A 5,189-nucleotide genomic window follows, 5' to 3' on the forward strand; every position below is an offset into this window, starting at 1 on the left:
AAATAGTCATAATACTGAATTTTCTGATTTATTTACTGATTTATTTTCCTTATGAAAATATTCTCAAATCATGCCTTTTCCAAGTCTCTACAATGAAATAAAGAACAAAAATGACTCTTAGAATAAATTAGGTCGAGTACGGGTAATTTATATAAAATTAATGGGGAGAAACCATATTAGAAATTATATGATACTGAAAGGTAAAAATAATGCTCTTTTGAGAGAAAAGTTTGACTAATGGCATTTTAATTTTTGTATGTGTATTTGAATATTTTTAGTAATATTATAAGGTACAAAGTATGATCATTTTCTTCCATGATACATTAAATTTGAAAACCCAGTATTTTCTCAACTTTCTCTATACTTAACTATTTTTTATCAACCCTCATTAGATAAAAGTTATTAGAAAAATTATACAGAGCACATCCCAAACATAATTTATTGATCACACTTTCTTAATTCTTTACACATTCCAATATTGAAGAGCTGTTTATAATTTTGGAGGATAGGAAAAATTAATTATTTAATTCAAGGTATGAGTAATATCTACCTAAGCTTCAAATTTCAAATTGTGAAAAATACTCTATAAACAAGAAGTTAAATAATGAGGTAGAGAGGATTTAGGGTGAGTTGGGAGAGGAGAAAGAATATGACCAAAATATCTTGTGAACAAAAGATTTAGATACATGCTAAAAATAAGTAAACATTATACAAGAAAAATATTTTTATAAAAGTACACACTCAGACCCCGTGAGAGAGAGACCCAACCGCCTGGTCAGGTGGGCACTCCTGAGGCTGCAGAGCAGAAGAGACCACCAACACTGCCCACCCCTGCCCACATCCCTGGCCCAAGAGGAAACTGTATAAGGCCTCTGGGCTCCCGTGGGGGAGGGCCCAGGAGCTGCAGGACCCCTGCCTGAGACACCGCCAGAACCTGAAGGAAACAGACCCAGATAAACAGTTCTCTGCACCCAAATCCCGTGGGAGGGAGAGCTAAACCTTCAGAGAGGCAGACAAGCCTGGGAAACCAGAAGAGACTGCTCTCTGTACATACATCTCGGACGCCAGAGGAAAACACCAAAGGCCATCTGGAACCCTGATGCACTGAAGCTCCCGGAAAGGGCGGCACAGATATTCTTGGTTGCTGCCGCCACAGAGAGCCCGAGGGCAGCACCCCGGGAGCGAACTTGAGCCTCAGGACCACAGGTAAGACCAACTTTTCTGCTGCAAGTGACCTGCCTGGTGAACTCAAGACACAGGCCCACAGGAACAGCTGAAGACCTGTAGAGAGGAAAAACTACACGCCCGAAAGCAGAACACTCTGTCCCCATAACTGACTGAAAGAGAGGAAAACAGGTCTACAGCACTCCTGACACACAGGCTTATAGGACAGTCTAGCCACTGTCAGAAATAGCAGAACAAAGAAACACTAGAGATAATCTGATGGCGAGAGGCAAGCGCAGGAACCCAAGCAACAGAAACCAAGACTAAATGGCATCATCGGAGCCCAATTCTCCCACCAAAACAAACATGGAATATCCAAACACACCAGAAAAGCAAGATATAGTTTCAAAATCATTTTTGATCATGATGCTGGAGGAAGTCAAGAAAGACGTGAAGAACTCCCTTAGAGAACAAGTAGAAGCCTACAGATAGGAATCGCAAAAATGCCTGAAAGAACTCTAGGAAAACATAAAGAAACAAGTAGAAGCCCATAGAGAGGAGACACAAAAATCCCTGAAAGAATTCCTGGAAAACATAAATAAACAAGTAGAAGCCCATAGATAGGAGACACAAAAATCACTGAAAGAATTCCAGGAAAACACAATCAAACAGTTGAAGGAATTAAAAATGGAAATAGAAGCAATCAAGAAAGAACACATGGAAACAACCCTGGATATAGAAAACCAAAAGAAGAGACAAGAAGCTGTAGATACAAGCTTCACCAACAGAATACAAAAGATGGAAGAGAGAATCTCAGGAGCAGAAGATTCCATAGAAATCATTGACTCAACTGTCAAAGATAATGTAAAGCGGAAAAAAACTACTGGTTCAAAACATACAGGAAATCCAGGACTCAATGAGAAGATCAAACCTAAGTATTATAGGTATAGAAGAGAATGAAGACTCCCAGCTCAAAGGACCAGTAAATATCTTCAACAAAATCATAGAAGAAAACTTCCCTAACCAAAAAAAGAGATACCCATAGGCATACAAGAAGCCTACAGAACTCCAAATAGATTGGACAAGAAAAAGAACACCTCCCGTCACATAATTGTCAAAACACCAAACGCACAAAATAAAGAAAGAATATTAAAAGCAGTAAGGGAAAAAGGTCAAGTAACATATAAAGGCAGACCTATTAGAATCACACCAGACTTCTCGCCAGAAACTATGAGAGCCAGAAGATCCTAGACTGATGTCATACAGACCCTAAGAGAACACAAATGCCAGCCCAGGTTACTGTATCCTGCAAAACTCTCAATTAACATTGATGGAGAAACCAAGATATTCCATGACAAAACCAAATTTACACAATATCTTTCTACAAATCCAGCACTACAAAGGATAATAAAGAGTAAAGCCCAACATAAGGAGGCAAGCTATACCCTAGAAGAAGCAAGAAACTAATCGTCTTGGCAACAAAGCAAAGAGAGTGAAAGCACACAAACATAACCTCACATCCAAATATGAATATAACGGGAAGCAATAATCACTATTCCTTAATATCTCTCAACATCAATGGCCTCAACTCCCCAATAAAAAGTCATAGATTAACAAACTGGATACGCAACGAGGACGCTGCATTCTGCTGCCTACAGGAAACACACCTCAGAAACAAAGACAGACACTACCTCAGAGTGAAAGGCTGGAAAACAACTTTCCAAGCAAATGGTCAGAAGAAGCAAGCTGGAGTAGCCATTCTAATATCAAATAAAATCAATTTCCAACTAAAAGTCATCAAAAAGGATAAGGAAGGACACTTCATATTCATCAAAGGAAAAATCCACCAAGATGAACTCTCAATCCTAAATATCTATGCCCCAAATACAAGGGCACCTACATATGTAAAAGAAACCTTACTAAAGCTCAAAACACACATTGAACCTCACACAATAATAGTGGGAGATTTCAACACCCCACTCTCATCAATGGACAGATCATGGAAACAGAAATTAAACAGAGATGTAGAAAGACTAAGAGAAGTCATGAGCCAAATGGACTTAACGGACATTTATAGAACATTCTAACCTAAAGCAAAAGGATATACCTTCTTCTCAGCACCTCATGGTACTTTCTCCAAAATTACGATATAATTGGTCAAAGAACGGGCCTCAACAGGTACAGAAAGATAGAATTAATCCCATGCGTGCTATCGGACCACCACGGCCTAAAACGGGTCTTCAATAACAATAAGGGAAGAATGCCCACATATACGAAAAATTGAACAATGCTCTACTCAATGATAACCTGGTCAAGGAAGAAATAAAGAAAGAAATTAAAAAGTTTTTAGAATTTAATGAAAATGAAGGTACAACATACCCAAACTTATGGGACACAATGAAAGCTGTGCTAAGAGGAAAACTCATAGCGCTGAGTGCCTGCAGAAAGAAACGAGAAAGAGCATATGTCAGCAGCTTGACAGCACACCTCAAAGCTCTAGAACAAAAAGAAGCAAATACACCCAGGAGGAATAGAAGGCAGGAAATAATCAAACTCAGAGCTGAAATCAACCAAGTAGCAACAAAAAGGACCATAGAAAGAATCAACAGAACCAAAAGTTGGTTCTTTGAGAAAATCAACAAGATAGATAAACCCTTAGCCAGACTAACGAGAGGGCACAGAGAGTGTGTCCAAATTAACAAAATCAGAAACGAAAAGGGAGACATAACTACAGATTCAGAGGAAATTCAAAAAATCATCAGATCTTACTATAAAAACCTATATTCAACAAAACTTGAAAATCTTCAGGAAATGGACAATTTCCTAGACAGATACCAGGTATCGAAGTTAAATCAGGAACAGATAAACCAGTTAAACAACCCCATAACTCCTAAGGAAATAGAAGCAGTCATTAAAGGTCTCCCAACCAAAAAGAGCCCAGGTCCAGATGGGTTTAGTGCAGAATTCTATCAAACCTTCATAGAAGACCTCATACCAATATTATCCAAACTATTCCACAAAATTGAAGCAGATGGATCACTGCCGAATACCTTCTACGAAGCCACAATTACTCTTATACCTAAACCACACAAAGACACAACAAAGAAAGAGAACTTCAGACCAATTTCCCTTATGAATATCGACGCAAAAATACTCAATAAAATTCTGGCAAACCGAATTCAAGAGCACATCAAAACAATCATCCACCATGATCAAGTAGGCTTCATTCCAGGCATGCAGGTCAGGCTTTGCCAGAGCCTCTCAGGGGACAGCTACACCAGGCTCCTCTCAGTAAGCTCTTTTTCTCATCAACAATAGTGTCTGGCTTTGGTGTCTGCAGATGGGATGGATTCTGAGGTGGGGCAGTCTCTGGACAGTCTTTCCTTCAATTTCTGCTCCACTCTTTTTCCTTACATTTCCTTTTGACAGAAGAAATTCTGGATTAATATTTTTGAGGTGGGTGGGTGGCCCTATTGCTCAATTAGGGGCCATGACTATCCACTGGATATGGGCTCTACAGGTTTTATCTCCCCTTTTGGGGGTCTTTTGGTTAATGTTGTGTCCTGGGAAATTCTGGGTCTCAGGCACCTGGGACTTTGTAGTGCCTACCCCTAAGTCATCCTCCCCCACTGCTACATAGCTCCTTTAAAATTCCTGACCCTCTTTTCTTCTCCTACATCACCTCCCTTAACTGAATTGACTCTGCTTTTCCCCTTCTTATCCCCTCTCTCTCCTATCTCCCTCTAAATCCCTGAGATTATTTCCCCCTTCTGAGATGCACAATTTGGTGTGATATTCTTTCTTCTTGGGTTTCATATAGTGTGTGAGTTGTGTCATGAGTATTCCAAGCTACTTTTTGGCTAATATCCACTTATCAGAGAGTGCATATCATGTGTTCTTTTGTGACTAGGTTACCTCATTCAGCATGATATTTTCAAGATCTGTCTACTTGCCTATGAATTTCATGGAGTCATTCTTTTTTATTTTATTTAATTCGAGCATTTGGGCTAATATCCACTTATCAA

Source organism: Rattus norvegicus, chromosome 7 (assembly GCF_036323735.1).
Source record: "Rattus norvegicus strain BN/NHsdMcwi chromosome 7, GRCr8, whole genome shotgun sequence".
Classification (NCBI taxonomy): Eukaryota; Metazoa; Chordata; class Mammalia; order Rodentia; family Muridae; genus Rattus; species Rattus norvegicus.